Source organism: Lepidochelys kempii, chromosome 12 (assembly GCF_965140285.1).
Source record: "Lepidochelys kempii isolate rLepKem1 chromosome 12, rLepKem1.hap1, whole genome shotgun sequence".
NCBI classification, from domain to species: Eukaryota; Metazoa; Chordata; order Testudines; family Cheloniidae; genus Lepidochelys; species Lepidochelys kempii.
The window spans coordinates 14,919,366-14,938,580 of NC_136391.1; the positions used below are offsets into that span (position 1 = coordinate 14,919,366).

General features: G+C 37.6%; 1 protein-coding gene across 4 annotated transcripts in view; it reads left to right on the forward strand.

Moving 5' to 3' along the window:
* TOX3 (TOX high mobility group box family member 3) overlaps positions 1 to 19,215 on the forward strand; it is a 101,909-nt gene that overhangs the window by 17,654 nt on the left and 65,040 nt on the right. The window lies entirely within an intron of this gene.

Below are 19,215 nucleotides of genomic sequence, written 5' to 3' on the forward strand. Positions count from 1 at the left end.
CAAGACAGTTTGTTTCACAAATTACCAAAAGATGGAAAATGTGAAGTTAAGAATGACACTGTGACTCATGCTATTTTGAAAAAGACTTAGCTGTTTGCACTGGGATGTGTCAATAGCACATTGAGCTATTAGCACTGGGCCCTCTCACATGTACATAAAGGTCCCTTTCACACTGTGTTTTTCCTAGTGCTGTGTTTGCCCAACCTCTGGGGCCTTTTGTGAGGTACTATATGAAATGTTGGGGAAAGAAAGGGTGCTGCACAATGTGTTAACTTATGTTAACTCTAGTTCTAGAATCCTTTGCGAATGCCTAGTTAAAGTTTGAGGAAACACAGAGATCACTTCAGGGGAGACATAATTTGGGATCAGAATAAATGGATGGAACAGTATCTGAGTATGGAGAAACTCACATGAAAAAATGACAGACAAGTGGATATCACAAGTATACTTTTCTATTCCTCTTCAATTAATAATTCTAATTTCAATTGCTGCAATGTTGAAGCTTGAGAGTGCTATTTTGTGAGCTGCCTTGCTATTCAAAACACAGATATGCTTTCACTGGGAGATGTAGAACAGACTTCCCGGGAAATGTACATGACTCACACATTGCGCATGGTCTCACTGAATACAACACGGAGGCTATTAGCATGCTACTTTGTTAATCGTTAATATTAAAAGAAAACATGAATGAAGATAACATGAGTGTCAAGCTTTGAATGCTGTTAAAGGCTTCAGAAATGCTAAAATGCCTAGTAAACATGCATTGTTGTTTGGTACACCAACTAATTTTGAAAACGTTTGTCATTTACTTGACATAAATGTATTTATTCATTAACATTTTTATTGTATTATACACATTGTGTACTTATGTTGGAGCCACTACAATCTACTGTGTAATTTCTTATTGATACAGTGCTTGTTACATCCAAAATCATGAATAGCTCCAAAACCTGAAGTTTGTTGTGTAAACTCAGTTGGTGCACATGCACATAAAGTTCACATCTAAAATCAGATACTGAATAAATTTTTATTGCAGGCAGGAAAGGAGATTAGTGCACATATCCCACGAACATTAGAAGTAACTAACTTCTTGACCTGTAAGATTTTTGGAAAACCTAATGGAAGTTCTATTTCTCTGTGCTTGTTAACACAGTTTTGGTAAAGACTAGTAGGCCAAGCTTCAACCTATAGCAGAAGACATTTTTATAACTAGAGGAGAACTTGTAAAGATCTACATTGTGTGAGTTGTTACAGATAAATCTTTGCATGTTAAGGGCCTGATCTTGAGCAGACGCATGCACTCACAGTTCCTAGTGATGTTATTGGGATTGATGGGTATCATTTCCCGTTAGATCAGTCTGGAAAGCAATAGCATACTGTGCAGGTGTTTCAAAAACAGAAGTGCAGTCTGTGATTGAGTTCCTAGAAGGGAGGCTCCTGTTCTATAGTAAGTTAGGTTTGACTTCTACCTATACTCAATAGCTCACCTATCTTCTGTAGTTATTCTCTTGCATGGAAAATATACTCCCCACCCCCTTAAAAACAGAGTTCACAAAGGAAGGTTAGACTACACAATCAAAATGGGTTCTTCTGGCCTTAAAATCTATGCATCATTTCAAGTTCTCTTATTAAGTTCAGTTTTTTAAGGATTATTATTTATTATTATTTTTGCAGATATGCTTAGGCAAAATAAACTGTTTTAGTCACTGGGATGAATTGAAAGCATAGAACTCAAGGGTGAAATCCTCGCACCATTGAAGTCAATGGTAAATCTCCCATTGACTTCAGTGTGGCCAGGATTTTACCCCAGGTCTTCAGACTCCCAGCTGAGTTCCCTGTCCACTTGACCACTCTGCCTCATTGTTACAATCTGTATTCATATTCCTCTTGTAATGTGCCAATGACATTACCTGTGACCATTGAGTTGCTATGGAAAAAAATTGTGTGATGTTACAAATAAAATGTTTTCCTGTTGGAACATATCACTGCATAAACACAGTTTCTATGAAAATATTGCCAGTGTGATTAAAAAGTGTAGTTGACGATTCATGAGTCAGCCACTGCAAATTAATTGTTGAGTTATGATGTCTAAAAATTTCAACACAAGCACTGATGTTGGGTAAATACGCTAGAGATAATCATTGGAGCAGAATTCTCACTCTAACATACCTCTCCCACCCTCCACCTAACAGACAATCTCTCTGTCACTCTTCTGGAGGCCAGGTGACTCTGCCTACCCCTAAACAGAACTCTGGTATAAATGTCACAACCTAAACCTGTGTACCTGCAGGTATGCAGTACACAAGAAGGCTAACTTGATTTCTTCCACCAGAACAGCCTCTAAAAGTTGCTACTCTCAAGCTTAATGTCACACTGTTGGTTACTCAGTGTTCTGGTAATTATTTCCAAGGGGTAGCACCTTGATTTTGAAGACTCTTCGTTTGGAAATCAGATAGGCCCCTCCTGCAATGTATTTAAGCACAAGTTTAACTTCAAGTACAAGAATAGTCCAAGTATTGTTTGTATTATAGTAGCTTCTAGATATTTCTAGATTAGGATTCTATTTTGCTAGGCACTGTACAAGCACATAGTATGCTCCAAAGAGCTTACAAAATAAATAGCTGAAGAGCAATCGGCGAAACAGAGGCACAGAAATGTGAAGTGATTTGTCCAAGGTCACCAGCATAACCAGGCATAGAACTAAGAACTTAGATCAGTGCCTTATCTGGTCCATGCTGGATCTCATTGACTTCAATACGATTAGTTACAAATTTAAAGTGAAGTATGTGCTTAAATGCTTTTCAGGATTGGGCCAGTACTTCATAAATTTTCTATACAGTTGTGAAGGTAGTTGGGTAATCAAAGTACATAACCTGCCCCTCTGTGTGTTAGGACTGATGGTAGTTCTCAAGGAGGAGACCCATCTCTAATTGGTAGAATTGTATGAGAGACTGCAGTATGCCTCTTTCTAGTCCAGGCCTGTTATATTTCTGGGCACTAAAAAATTCACCATAAAAGAGTTGTAAAAAAATTATAAAAAGTTGAAAGAGACCAGCTGTTACACATTCTGCTTCTGTCTTGCTCCCTTTTATGGTTCTGCTGATAGACAGTAATTTTGGATGTAGGCTATATGTTTTTTTTTTTCCTAAATAAACTTTTTCCAGTTATTGAGTAGGTTATGTGCCTTGAACTGAAAATATTTATGGAACTTTTTGTCAGAGAGAATAAGGAAGTCTGTATAGCAGCCATAATTCTCATGGTGCTTTTAAAACAAACAAACAAACAAAAAACCCAACCACAGGCTGGTGCTTAAGTGAGTTATCGTATTAGAACTGAACAAAATTTGCTGCATTATTTAACATTTACATTTTTATTGAAATACAGTGTATTTATTCCATACAGATGCTCTTGTTGGTCAAAAATTTCAAATTTGGGTGCCTAAATTTAGGCACCAAAAATCCATATTTGGATGCCAGAGTTTGACATTTTTGGCTGAAATATCTTGTATCTTATGGGTTTAAAATGAGTTTATCCTATATTTTAATAGAGTTAGAGAAGAGACAGCAGTAGCCTGGGTCATGGGGAGCCTTTAGTCTGGCTGTACAGTAGTGAATGAAAGGAAAACTCTGTTTCCTTTTGGTGGCTGAGGATCCCTGGTAATAAGCTGAATGCCTAAAGACATATGCAGCAGTGTGCATTTTCAAAGAGAAATATGAGTTTTAAGTTGGCTGTAACCCACTATTGCTGCTTGGTCATGGTTATGCATATAAGCATAGGGTTCCCCACGTGTCCCAGACAACTCAGTCTAAAGGCCATGAGATGGGAGACAATCCAAATAAGGATCTGTGATCTCTCCCCTTATCACCTCTTTCTGGATTGCCATTTTATCACCATTATAGTTCAGTGATCCTCCTGGATAGCTGACAAATTTACTGAACTGTTACTTGCCCAAAATGGTAAACAGACCCGTCAACATTTCAACACTTTACAGGCAACTTCTGTGGGGAACCAGAGCATAGTGCAAAATGTCCCCCCTGTCCTCCGGGGACCAAGAATGTTCCATCTGAGATTCCCTTTCCTCCAAAGAGGCATGAATTCTGATATCACTGAAACCTTTTTCAAGCCATTGCACTTTACTAATACAGGCTTCATGAGGAACAGTGAAAATCCAAAATTAGAATAAAAATTACGGTTTGTACCATCACTAGCTCTTGCAGTACGTTGTCTTTCTGAAGAATGATCTACAGCTTTTCTTTACTTGAGTCTTCTTGAACAGCTAGCTTAGAAAACAAGCCTCCTATATGTCAAGGGCGGCAACTTTACAAAGGACTATTTTTTTTGAAGGAGCTTGTGCATAGTGGTGACACTAATTGGATTGTGCCGTGTATAATTTTTTTGTTCAAATAATGCAACATCTGTATTGAATAAACCATTTGTATGTATGACACAGGGAGAAATTGGTTTTAAAAACAGTTAACATAGCAGAAGCTGTTTTGTCAGCAAGTTTCTTTACAACTAATTACAATTTAATCAGCAAGGATTTTAATGAAGTACAATAGTATAAGAAAAGTAAAGTGCAATAGTTTATTATTAAAGATTTTCTGAAGTATGTTTAGTATGGTATATGAAAAGCCCAAACATGTATCTTTTAAAAAATATGAAGTGATAGTTTGTGACAAATTAATTCTCAAAAAAATATTTCCAAGAATGAGGAAAATTATTTTTTAAATATCCTTTTGAGGCCTGTTCTCATAAGATTGTTTACTTTAAAATATTATTCTTTGTTATAAAATGATCATGTTGAGTTCTACTGAGGAAGTGAGGTGAAATTTTGGTAGCAGTGTTACAGGTAATCGCTTACACTCTACTGCAAACACTTGTGCAATTTTGTAGATTGTAAACTCTTTGGCTGGGACTTCCATTTACAGTAGAACCCAAGAGTTACAAACTAACCAGTCAACCACACACCTCATTTGGAACCGGAAGTATGGAATCAGGCAGTAGCAGAGACCAAAAAAAACAAATACAGTAGAGTACTGTGTTAAATGTAAACTACTAAAAAAGGGGGGGGGGGGGTAAGTAGCATTTTTCTTCTGCATAGGAAAATTTCAAAGCTGTATTAAGTCAATGTTCAGTTGTAAACTGTTGAATAATGTTTTGTTCAGAGTTACCAACATTTCAGAGTTAGGAACAACCTCCATTCCTGAGGTGTTCGTAACTGAGTTTCTACTGTATTATATTTTTGCACAGTGCCTAGCACGATAGGCCAAACTGGTTGTAGCCTTTAGGTGCTACTTATTGCAATGTAAATGTTATAATTATTATTGATTTGTAGTGTAGTTGTAGCCTTGTTGGTCCAGGATATGAGACAGACAAGATAGGGTGAGGTAATATCTTTAAATGGACCAATTTCTCTTGGTGGAAGGGACCAGTTTTTGAGTTGAGTTGTTGTTGTTACTGATATTGGATTTGAGTAGTTTTATTGAGTTCAGTAACACTATAAAAACACCCAAGTTATGTAGACATAAAATAGATAATTCAGTGGGATTACTCAAATGCCTGTTTGCAGAATCAAGGCCTTAAGTGAACAATCTGCCGTTTTGATCTGTAGACTCCCATTGCTGCTTACAGCATGACGTAAAATTGGGTACTGCCCTGACAATATGCAGCCAAATACCTAACGGCAAGGCTGAGTACTCAGATGTTTAAAACTCTTATCTGATACCAGTGGTCCATACCGTTACCTCTCTATCTTATGTATTTATAGAGTGCCAGTCACCCTGGTATCTTGCAGATGATTTCTACCAAAATTGAGAACGGCAGGGAGAAAAACTAATCAGGAATTTAGATAACAAAATCACACAGGAACCTTCTGGTCTCTATCATTTTGTTACATTAAGATGAAGCCTTTGATGAGATCATGTTTGCCCATTATTAAATGTTTATTTTTACAATAAGGTTACCATTTCATATCTGTTTCCTCGTGTTCTGGGCCTGTCAGCCCAAATTCAAATGCTATTTTTTGTGTGTTCTCTCTACTTGCAATGAAAACAACATATTGAAAAAGACAGATTTAATTCAAGTACTAAACTTGTATAAAGAGAGGGGAGAAATCCTTTATTCTAGAATTACTTCTCAGATTTGCAGTTTTCATATCAAAATAGATGGTTTATTTGACAACACTTGGTGTATATATAAAGTCATTTTCAGTGTTTCCCCTGCATAGTCAGTTAGCTGGTCCGTTTCTCTTTTGTGAACGACCCCTTATAAACATCATCATGGGAGCAGAAAAACCCTTATAAAGTTTAATATTTTCCTCTCCTCCTCTCTTCCCCCCCCCCAAAAAAAATTAAGTCCTATTATTAGGAGGTTCCCTGTCAAACAGGAATTTTTGAAATTGGTCAATTTAAAAAAAAATCAAGTTGACTGTGTCCCTTTAAGCTCATATAAGATTTCTTGGATAGAAATGCAGCGTGTTTCTTTTCACTAGCACTTCTGGTTTTTAACTTTGTTTATACTCATTGAGGTCTGATCCAATGTGGGAATTGTTTCAGTGATGTATATCAGGCCTATTCTTGGTGTTTCATGGGAAAAATAATTTGCAACTCAGTAGTTTGATTCTACTTTACAGTAGCAAAAACATTCTCGATGTGTGGTTCACCTTGACCTTGCATTATTCCTCCTGGCCACAAGTCTGCAGCACGGATATCCAAGAGCTAACTCTGGTGGAGGAGAGGTGGATGTGGCATACACAGAAGGTAAAAGTAGAGGATATGTTAGTGTGCGACCGGGCAATTGCTAGAGGCAGGGGGATCTGGTTGAGTTCTTTTAGGTATCCTGGATACTGCAACTGTTTTGGTTTGGATCTCATCAGCTGAGAGTTGCTGTGGAGAGGCAGTGGTACGTCTCTTCTTCCCATTTCTCCCCATTTTAATGTATACAATGAATGATTTGGGCCTCAATACCTTTGTCTGCATTTTCTTTTTTTCAGTTAACTCTATCCACTGAGCTTAATGGAACTACCACATAAGTAAAGAGGCGTGTGTAAATGAGGTTCAGAAGCTCAAAGCTACCTGTATTACAAAGTCAATTGTCCTTTCCTATTTTACTGAAAAATGCACCCAGTTTTTGGAGTGAGTGCCTTCTTATGGGTAGAGCTTTCATGGATGTCTCTTATTCACTAAAGTAAAACAGTAGTAAAGTTTATATGTAATTTTCAGTTTGAGAGCTACTTTCCCTTTCAAACAGTATTTGCAAATCCTTTTTTTGTTTGTTTGTTTGTTTGTTCAAAAACTGCTTTTACTGTGAAGCAAGCTATCTACTGGTGATGCTGAAACTTGGGGGTTCTATTTAACAGTGAAGAAGGGGCACACCCTTTGCATTGAAATCAAGTAGTTTTTTTTAAAGAGAGAGAGATACAAGAAAATTAGCAAATATTTCAAAACTGGGTACCTGAAGTTAGGCACCTGAATCCATATTTAATCCCTGCAAACATTTACACATGTGAATAATTTTGTATGCATGAGTAATCCGATTAAACTCAATGGGATAACTTGCATGTGTAAAGTCAGTCATATATGTAAGTGTTTGTAGGAGTGGGGCGTATTTAAATACCGAAACATTGATTTAGATGCCTAATTTTAATGTGAAATATTTTATGATAACTACAAAAATTGACTGAGAGGCACAGAAGAGCTGTTTGTTTTCAAAGCAGAAGATATTTATCTCATGACTGAGCTCTTTTACAGTTACTCTATTTATAGTTATGCTGCTTTTATAAATAGCTGCATTTCAGGTGGTTTAGGAAATTGCCAAACTCTCTTATTCATAAAAGCGCATTTGTTAAATTAAATTATACTTTTATTCATAAGCTAGTTTCCGATTGGCAGAGGTTTGTCTTTTTTTTTAGCAGTTTCAGTTGGTAGAATAAACAGTATTGAATTTAATTAAGTGAAGTGTCACTTAGGTATTGGAAAATTGATATTCAGTGTGCTTTAGAAAATAGAATGTGTAAAAGAATAACCTTGTTGGGTTTTAACCTGTAAGCATAAAGATACAATACTACTACTAATAGACAAGCAACTATGTACTAACTACAAAGATAGAATTTCACTGATATGCAGTAGTAACACACTCTGTGGTTGTGGTTTGTCACCACAACCCAAGATGGAGTTTCTTTCTGTTGCATTGTTTAAAATGGTTAGAAACACTTTAACCTTACACCTAAACAGTTACAAGTCAACTTCCGCCCTAGATATCTGCACTTAAGCCCTAGTTACTTCAGTATAAATGGCAAAAATATTTGAGAGCACAACTTTGGCCTACAACATGAAACATTTATGTTGCATATAGTCATGGATCTCAGTGGAAATGAATACTTGTACATGTGTAATGGTGAAGTCTGTGACTCTCTAAGAATTTGCAAAACTATATACAATATGATGAATTGGCATAACTGACTTTCTGCAGAAGAACAGTGTATGCTTTGTGGTGTAAGCTTTTTTAAAATAAAGTCATGCAATGTGTGCTCCTGTTTTCCTTTCTTTCTTTTAAACACACACTTTAAGGCACCTTTCCTCTGCCACAATGATGTAATGGGGCTTTAGTGTGATTGAGAGTTAGGCCCAAGAAGCATGTGTATGTCTATAGATGAATTGCACATTACTTCAGATGGTGCAGTCTGACATCCTAACCTAAACAGAGGCTTGCATGGTTGCTTTTTTGATAGAGATCTACCTGTTGTTTGTGGTATAATATATACAACAGATAACATATGTCCTCTGTTTTATTCTGGTATCTTTGTCTTTAGATTTCAGCATTTGAAAAGCACATTTCAGAATAGCTGCGTTGTATTACTCATGGAAGATGTTCACAAAAAAAAAAATCTGTAGCTTGTTGAATATACATCTAGAATTGTTACTCCAAGGACTCAGCTGATACTTCCCTACACAATTATGCATTCTTTGTGGGATTTGGAAGGTTCTAATACGGTATATGAGCAGATGGCTTGATTCACTGTGGCTGGCTCTGGGGGGGTCTAGCAGCACCCTGGATCATTAGGTGCTGCTTCAAGAGAATGAGGATTTATGTCTGGCGAGGGCAGGTGGTGATTTGCTAGCAGAGGGCAGTTTTATGTTGTGTCTTTGGCTCCCAGTAGCAAATGCTGCCTGGGGAATGTTCTGAATCAACCCACTCTTTGGGTTCTGTTGTCATGCCCCACCTCTGATAGTGCTTCCCACTTTTGACTTGGGTTGGCTGGTTCTAGCTCATACCAGCCACTTTAATTACTTTTAACTACCCCAAACCCAGGCAGACTTTCACCACCCAGGCCTGAGGTCTTCCTGTAAAAACCAGCATAATCCAGGGCTAAATATAGCCCACAGTTTTTAGCAAGAAGTTGTATAAAAGGAAATCACATTTGTTATGCTAAATGGAAGGATATGATGAGGTAGACAAATGACTAGGTAACCTAGATTTACAAAGCACTTTGGCACTGTACATACGCAAAGCCATTTGTGGGATAGTGTCAGATTTGCCAGCTTGAGATGAGTCTTGAACTTTCTACTTGAAATTTATCTCTGCTCTGAAAAGTCACTGTAAAAATGGCATTATGCGGTTCCATGGTTATTGTCACAGTGATTTGCAGATCTAATTTGCTCATTTTAAGTAACAAGATATTTTTACTAAATGCAAATAAAACAGGGCTCTTTCTGTCTTTCATATTATGAAGCATATGGGAGTTCTGCTTGAGTGAGGACTGCAATATTTCACTCTACATTCCGGTTGCAGAACTGGATTACTGATGACACAAAAGAGTCTAGAAAGCCTTTTGCCTGCATTACTTTATCCATATCTTTAGTCAGTAGGAGTTTTGCTTGAGTAAAGGTCACAGAATTTGGTTCTTGAACAACTCTGATGATGATGTGTGAACCAGAAAAGAATCCAGCTCCCTCACTTATAGATGTGTTGATTCTGTAGGACGAACAGGAATAAAATGTAATAAACTTATTCTTCAGAAAAGTTTGCAGCCCTGACTTGTAATACACACAGGGATGAGAATGGTTGAGTCAGAAAATGATACTTTTATATAGTCTCTTTAAAATGTTAACCGAATTTAAGGGTCTGACTCGGTTGAAATGAGCTTTCATAGCACCACAAAAGTGGTAAGAGGCTACTTTTTATTGTGAAAGGTTAGGACTCTATCTTTGGCTTCTCTAGAGTCATTGAATTTTTGATGGCATGTTTATGGGCCTAGTCTCCCATAGACCTCCTGTATCTGACTTTCTGGCCCATTCCATGCTTACCATCTCTGCATCACATTTCATACTGCTTGGCACTATGCATATGCACAATTATTTCTAAATAAATGCTTTTAAAAGTTCTCTCATCATGAGAAATTAGCAGTATGGTGTGTGATGATAAAGAGCTTGATTCATATGATGATGTGTGTGAGCTTTATGCTATTTTAGACTTTATTCTCCTGCAGAGTTTCTATGACTCAAACAACTCATAATAAGCTAAATTAAAAAAAAAATAAGGACATCAGAAGAGTTAGATAGGGTCGAGAAATTATAAAAATCTAACTGGCATCAAACTATATAAAGGACTTGAGTTTCATTTATCTTCTGCATGGATGAGAACTGACATCAGACGTATTCCTTGCTGCCTCCTGCAACTACATTTGTTCCTCACAAAATATAAACTTTTTCGTTTAAAATAAATATGAGAATAAAAAGGAGTGTACAGTTTCTGTAGAGTAAAATCAGTTCTGGACCTTCATATTCACTTGTCCAGGTTGATGGGTTGCAGCTACTCTCGATGAGAGACCAGTAGTTCCGTTGCTGAGATCTAGCCCAGAATTTTGGCAGCAGGCATCTCCATGTCATTACCTCTCACCATTATTTTAATGCGTTCCCCCTACTTCTTTCTGCTGCATTCCTCACCTTCATTCCCTACTTTCACATTTCTTTCTGAAGAGTCATACCAGTGTACTCCTGCTGCCACATAAAATTCTGTAAAGGCCACGTATTTTTTAAGAAAGGAAGATAGCTGTGGCGAACCTGCAAGAAGGGTGAAAATAAGGGTGTGAAGGGTGGGGAAGTGTTGCTACAGTTAATTTTGGGGTTGATTTGTCTTTAGTGCCCCTGGGCTCTGAAACCTGCAGTTTCTGGGACTGAGGATGCATGCTGTCTTTCCAGAGAAAGAGATGACTCATTCAAAAAACAGAACATTGATACTAACCAGACAGAAAAGGAAAAAATGGATTCATCTTTTTCTTCTTTCATTCTGATAGCTTCTAGTACCTAGCAAGGGAGCTCACATTTGTAGCACTCCTCACTTACATTAGTAGTTCAGGTTATCAAAGTTGTTGGAATGGATGCAGCATTAACATCCTTGAATTTAGAAACATGAAGAAGATTTCAGACAATGCATCTCTGTGTGAGTGGTGGCCAGTGAAGGGGAAGAGGCAGTTACTCTGTTCCAACCGCGGAAGTTTTTCTCTTGGAGAAAATCTCTTCTCTTAGAAGTTCCTATTCTGAGAAGAAGGATCATAACTCTTCCAGACGTTTAACCTAGAGAAAGTGCTGGACTTGGTGCTAAAATTTGTCAAAAACACATGTGACTCTCTCTTCTCCAGCTCTGGTTTCCAAAGTCATCCAAGGGCAGGAGAAACTGGATAGGACCATGCTCCCGTACATAGTTGTAAGGTCTCTGATGGCAAATCTGTGGCAGGTTGAAGATAGAAATAGTTCTTATACTTTCACATTTTATCGAAGTTTCACAAACTACTTGCTGAAAAAGTAAACTGGGGGGGTACTATAGGAATATCAGCCGTCCCAGACTCCACAGACCTGGGTTCTAGTCCCCCAGTTTTTAGGTATCCATAATCTGAGAAGTTAAGGCCACTCCCTGATTCCGTTTGGAAAATAAATGGAATCAGTGACAATAATTTGTGCTACAAGTCCACCACACAATGTTAGTAACCATCCACCTGGCTGTTAAAGTACCAACTTGCATACAACCGCCACTACATGCGATGTCTCAGCCTCACCAGCAGCAGCAACGTATCTCCCTGGTGACGAAAATGGGGTATACAGCCATAAACTAAGTCATAAGACCTGTGTTCTTACTTTATGAAACGACAACCATTGTTATGTTCTTCTACAGCAGTAAAACATACAGAATTGCCTCATGTGCCGTGTCCCTGCACTCTAGGTTGTTCTGAGTTCCAGTGGAAGGATTGGCTAATCTGGTGGAGCAAGAGAGGTTATCTGCTTTGACAAAGCAAACCCTAGATGGGACAATAATCCAGAACCTGCAACAGAAGGATTTTAGAAGTATCAGTCAACCTTCAGTGCAGAATTTCAAGGAAATTAATTTTTTAGAGGGCAGTCAGGTCAACCCATATGATTTTGAGTGTCCACATTGTCAGACTGGAGGGAGGCTAAACTGGCTAGTGAAAGCATGAACCGATGTGTGAAGTCAGTAGTTAACAGAGGTTTGTATAATTTATAGTGATTCCATCAGCTGCTTGGTTCATTCCCTCTCCTGTGTTATGAACTACAGACAGAGACAGATGACGTCAAGCCTGGTAGATAACCTGCTTGGTATCCCGGAAGAAAAACCATTTTCTCCTCTGGAGGCATGCTCAATCATTTATTTAATTTATTTTGCCATCTCTAAAAGATAACAGGAGATAGATGGCCAATCCTAGGTCAGATGGGTGACTCATTTTGTAGTGATTCAATGATTATGAATGGAAACTGCAAGGGCTTTATTGTGGGTGATTATCAGGCATCCCTGGACTTGGAGGGATCGCATTCTTGTTGCATTAGAAACCTCTTGAATTTTGCTCGAGGGATGATTATCTACAATACTATTCTCTCCACACTGAATTTATCTCAGCTACAGAGTACTGTATAGTGTCCTGCTGGGGGGAATCTCCAGGAGCCTAGAAGGAAACTATCTATCTAAAGAGATTAAAGGAATTTTCCTTTTTACATTAGATTACTGATGCTGCCACTTACGGGTATGTGGCAGATTTTTAGCTGATGCAAATTGTTATAGCTCAAAATGGAATTGAGATGGTTTACATCATCTTAGGATATGGCCCGTGGGACTTGAAGTGTTCGTTGGCTCAGGAGAGATGGTTCCTTTAGAGGTGTTTATAGCCTGAGTTAGTAGCCTGAGTTTCAAGGCTTTGGAAGTGTTCATGACTTTTTAAGGATATGCCCTTAAGAAATGAAGTCCTCATTAATTTGGGCAGTGGAAAAGAATAGACATTTCTTCGCAGAGGTATGCCAAGTGATTGTGAGTTCAGCTGTCCTTGGACCTGTTTGTGTACAAGGTCAATGTCAGACTGTCTTAGTTCTGCAGAAAGTAATTAGAGACGAAATTAGCACAGTGGGTGTCTTTCCCTTTTCTTAGTCCACAGGGATAGACACACCTTAACTCTGATCCCACTAATGTAAAAAGTGGTTTGCAAGATGCAGAAGGGTCTGGCCATAAGCATTCTAGGAATTCCACCCTAGCTACTGCTGTCTGAGTTTGATCCTGTGCAATTTTCAGTAAAGGAATAGTGGTTCTTTCCCCATGTTTGGATTGAAAGCTGGAAACTTAAATCCATCCTGACCGTTGACATGTGTGAGGCAGAGACAGGAAAAACTCTGTTTGCCAAGCATTTTCAGTTCAATCTAGTCCCTGATATTTTTATTAAAGACAAACAGAACTATTGATGGTAACATACACACATTATATATATATATATATATATAATATTCATATACAAGTGATTGTATAGTGTATCAGATATAAAAGTAAAGGATTACAAAAGAGTCAAGGCAATGTAAGTTAAAGGTTAGAGTGACTACATGTACTGTTATAAAAGTTATATCAAGGATACATTTAGAACTACTTAATTCCACTATGTCCATCTATCCTCAAATAATCAGGCATAAATTGTTCCATTTATTTTAATACTTTTATTCTTGTCATCCTCATATGTATAGTAGGTATTTGTTTTTGCAACCATAGTAATTAAGTGCAATTTTTTGGGTTCAGTTACAAGGATTTTTCTGTCTTTGTTTAACTTCAGTAAATCAAGACATTGCCTTAACACCATAATTAACGGAATTTGGAGATCCTTGAAATGTCTCTTGTATCCATTGTCTAACAGCACATCGGCATTCTTTCAGTTTGGTACATTCTTGGAAGAGAGATAAAATGATCACTCATACCATGGCGCACGTGCTAGAATTTTCTTGTAAATTTTGCATCTATTTTGCTTTTTTAAGACTAGTGTACAGAAGTATCCATAAATAATTTCCCACCTACCACAAAGTGGGGGAAGTTGGTACTTTTCATAGTGATTAGAATTATATCCTCTGAGATATGTGGGTCTATTTCCCTTCCTAACCTAGTGTCATGTTGTCAGTATTGCCCTCTGATTCTGTAGAAAAATGTGTAACAGTGTATTTATTTATTTTTATCAGAGATTGGATTATTTTATAATTTCCTAATTTAGTCCTCATGTTGGGATATTGCTAGTTTAAGCTTCCTCCAATTTATTTTCTTCATTTTAAAAGGCACACCAAGCAAACCCTCTCCACCACTTTCCAATACTTAAAAATTCACTTCCGCCACGAGCCTACAGGAAGAGAGGGGAACTAAAGAAAATATTAATGAAAAGAAAAACCATCATGATGTGTATATGCCTTACTAAGTAACTGCATGATATGATTGTCGGCCCACTTTTCCCCTCTGTTATTTCCCCCCCATCATAGAATATTAGGGTTGGAAAAGACCTCAGGAGGTCATCTAGTCCAATCCCCTGCTCAAAGCAGGGCCAATACCTCTTGACTGTTTGAGTCTGACATGTTGTGCATGACTGATTTAGATTTCTTTGGGGCCAAGGAAATGCATTTGCTTTTTGAGGTTTCTATCATATATTTGGGTACTCTATCATTATCCATTGTTCATCATTGTATTATGAATTCAGAGGGAATTCTCCAACAGGTAAAATCGAAAAGTTCTAATTTAAGCACTAATTGGCATTAGTATTTATTCAGGAAGGCTTGGACAAAGGCTAGTACTTTCAGAATCCACACCTCCTCTTCAGTGCAGTTCAGGGGAAAATTATCTGGTCATTAGATGGAATTCCATCTTCTTGTGGTCTCTTCAGGCTTGACAAAGCCCTGGCTGGGATGATTTAATTGTGGATCGGTCCTGCTTTGAGCAGGGGGTTGCACAGATGACCTCCTGAGGTCCCTTCGAACCCTGATATTCTATGATTCCTTAAGAATGTGGCTCAGTTTGTTGTTGGATAGCATCCAGATGGTGATAAATGGGATATATGGGGTTTCTCTTGGTTCACGTGAAACCTAGAAGATATCTCTCCTTACTTTTTAATTGTACACTGCTTATAATAGGATTGTATTTGCTACTCCTTATGTGTAAGAGGGGTGAGTTGTATTTGGGGATGGGGGGGAGGGGAGAATAAGAATTAAGAATATCAAATCATCTGTTTATCTTGTGAAGAGATCCTAAAATAGGAGCCATGATGTCCAACTTTATGATTCCCAGATGGGAATGGAGGGATTTTGAGGCATGCTTGTAGAAGGTATCTCTGGCTTGATGATCAAAGTACATTCCACAAAGAAAGTGGTCTCTTCCTGGATGGAGAGAGAAGGTGAAGGAAATCTATAAACACCCATTTAGTCCTCTTCATTTTGTTTTACCAGCATAATATAAGTTTTCTCTCTCTCTCTCCTCTCGCCTCCCCACCCCCCCGAATGAGAGAAGAGAGCATTTTGTCATCTGGTGGCTGGTCCACAAAAAGGAAAAGGAACTTACTATGACTTACATGCCAGGGAGATTTTCCTTTACCTCAAGTGGTATATGGCTGTGTTTTCAAACTGAAGCACTGGGATTCCAATCCCAGCTCTGCAGGTGTGTGTGTTTGTGTGATTTACCTAGTAATTGTGACTGTTGTCTGCAACATATGGATTTGTTACAGCAAGCTGGACACTTTTGACTCTGCAGTTGTGTGTTCAGCCATGAAATCCTGAGACCAACGATTTCTATTTAGCGCCACTTAATCTTGTAAGAAACTGCTGTTTAGAGCCTATCAGCCTAGGTTGGTGGCTCTAACGGTGTAGAAAATAAGAGTGTAAAGGCTGTTTATCTCTGATACACCCATCTGGAACACCCCACACTGATATCTGTGCACTATTTTATACATCTGAGTGTTAGGGCTGCTGTTTTCATAAATGGTTTTTATAATTCTTTGTTTCCCTTTACTGATTACAAAGCAGTAACATTATAGTTTTGATCCTCTTTAGTCTGTTTTTATTACCTCTGAGTGCTGTAGTAATTTTGTCTGGGGAAAAGATAGTTGAGAACTCAGGTACCAAACTCGTAGGCTAGTTCTCATAGATCCTGCTACTTTTAACTCACAGAGAAAGAAATTAGTCTGTCAGTACAGACTGGGAGAGGCAGAAAATGTCTTTATAAAAAAGAGTGCTACTTTCCAAAGATAAAGGTAATGGAAAATAGGACTCTTGGTAGAAAAATGTTACTTTTATAGTAGGTACAAATTAATGCAGTCATCCTGTCCTCCTCCTCCTCCTCCTGTGTAGTTCTGTCCCCATTTTGGATTGCATACTGATGGGGTGCTGTAACAGATTGTGGGGACCCATGTACAAAGAAAGCATAGAATCCAGTTAATTTTGAAAGGGGACACAAAGGTTGGGTGATATATTTTCATACACTAGTTCCCGATAAGGTCTTCGTTAAATTTAATTGAAGGGCCTAAACTGCAGAAAGCGAGGGCCTATATTTTCTAAAGTGACTAATGTCCTTTGTGGTGCCAGATTTGAAGCACTTTAAAAGTGACCTGATTTTCAGAGGAGGTCCACTGTATGGTCTTAAAATCAGCCCCTAAAAGCGTCTCAAGTTGGCTCCCGAAAATTGAGAAACTCAAAATCACTGAACACTTCAGAAAATGTAGGCCCTGCAGTATTTTAATGAACTGGATGTATGACTACTCAATTCATAGGAATCTCAGATCAATTGCTAGCATGAGAACCATCATGATAATGGTACAGATCTGTCTTACCAACAGAAGATCATAATCACATGATTCCTGCTTTAAAAAAATAATTGGAAAGAACTTGTTGCTTACAAAACTGATGTTTTACTGTTGCTTGTATTTATTCTAGTCATGTGTGGGAATGGTAAGATTAGCAGAAAATATTCACCACTTTTATGTCTGTCCTAGTAAATTTCATAGCAGCTTCTTAATTCTTATTAAAGGACTTTGTAATCACAAAAAGAAAAGGAGTACTTGTGCCACTTGTGTGCGGATGCCGATGAAGTGAGCTGCAGCTCACGAAAGCTTATGCTCAAATAAATTGGTTAGTCTCTAAGGTGCCACAAGTACTCCTTTTCTTTTTGCGAATACAGACTAACACGGCTGTTACTCTGAAATTTGTAATCACAGACATTTATTAATCAGAAATAATTAGCTTTTCCAGCTTTACACATGTAAATCACAGAAGTCCTAGAGAGTAAGAACCAGGACTCTTACATCTGACAAATACATGGGGCTTCATTTCCAGAAATAGAGCTTTAACTATGTTCGTTCTTCTCAGATAACTCCTCCTTCTTGAAAAAGATGCTAATCATAGAATGTTTTATGAAACAGAAATACACCACTCACAAGCCCCGTTGGATTCCACAAGTTATTAAATTTCACATCCTATATGGTTTATTTTTCCAGATGCACACTTCAGAATAATGTATTTTTAATCCTACATACAGAATTCAACAGATTCGTAATAACACAGGACATCTTAATATCCTTTGTGACATCCTATTGGTCATATCCAACTGGGCTAAACAGTTGTGTATGCTATAAAAATGACATCTATTATAAAAATAAGGATAATACAAACAATCCCTTAAATTTGTAAAGATTGTTACAAATCTTGAATGTTAATTTTGAAGGAGAAAATACATGCCAATGCTAAGTTTATGCCTTCAGTTAATAGCCCTTTATTCCTCCAGGAAAAAAAATCAAGCAGCTATGCTTTAAATGAATTTAATGAACTGCAAAGACTGACATTTTCACTATAAAAGTCACACTTCATTTAATGAAGTAGTTAAATATTGATGCTATATTAAAATACAGGCTGAATAAAAATGGCAATATGATTTTCAAAATAGGAATTCAAGGGTTTTTTTTGTTATATTGAAAATTTCATGAACTGAGAAAAGGAAAGTACAGTACAGCAAAATACCTTCATGATAAACACAAAATACAGTGTTGAAATAACATTAAGGTTGAAAGACATAAACCCATAAAAGCAAGGAAATTGAGTTAAGCCTTTCACTGCACTCTTAACTCGGCTCCTTAGTAGATAAGCATTGCAGTGTTATATGAATGGATCCCTCTTTATTCTCCAGTGTCTGTGTCTTTTGTGAGTCTAGAACAAATACCAATGGATTGTAACCCTGTAGTACAAGTGGTGCACAAAAAAATTATCCACATATTTAATCCATGCCATTAAAATAAATATTTCTCCACATATTCTATGTGTGTCACAGTTTGGTGTCAGTTCAAAATTGTTGTTTTTTAATGTTCAACTTTTGTGACAATAGTCTGTTTCCATGTTGACTATATTATGGTTTCTATTAATGTGGCCTTTTTCATTTATCTTCATCTTTGTATGTAGACTTTCATCACCATGATCTTGAGAGTTTTGTCATGAAGCAAATAAGGAAAAAAAACCTGGATGAAGAAATATCACTGGCAGATGTGACTATGATGTCAGCTCCAAAGAGCTTGACAAAGAGGGGAAAAAATGGGAATCTTGCCATTGACTTCATTGGGAACATGACTGGTCCGATAATCTGAACGTTTAGGACTAAATTTCGTTGTAACACCATGTAAAGCCATAACTCCACTGACTTCAGTTTTCCAGTGCTGTAAAACACACAGGGTACAATCTTAGCCCCATTGAAGCCATTGGCAAAACTCCTGATAGCTTCAGTGGACCCAGGATTTCACCCTTAGAAGTTAATTTGTAAAACAATGGCAAAGAATTCTGGCATATTTATTTTCTCGGGTCAGATCTTCAGTTGGTGTAAAATGATTTCTGTACTATGAGTTTAGTAGAGCTGATTTACACTAAATAAGAATTGTGCCCTTACACT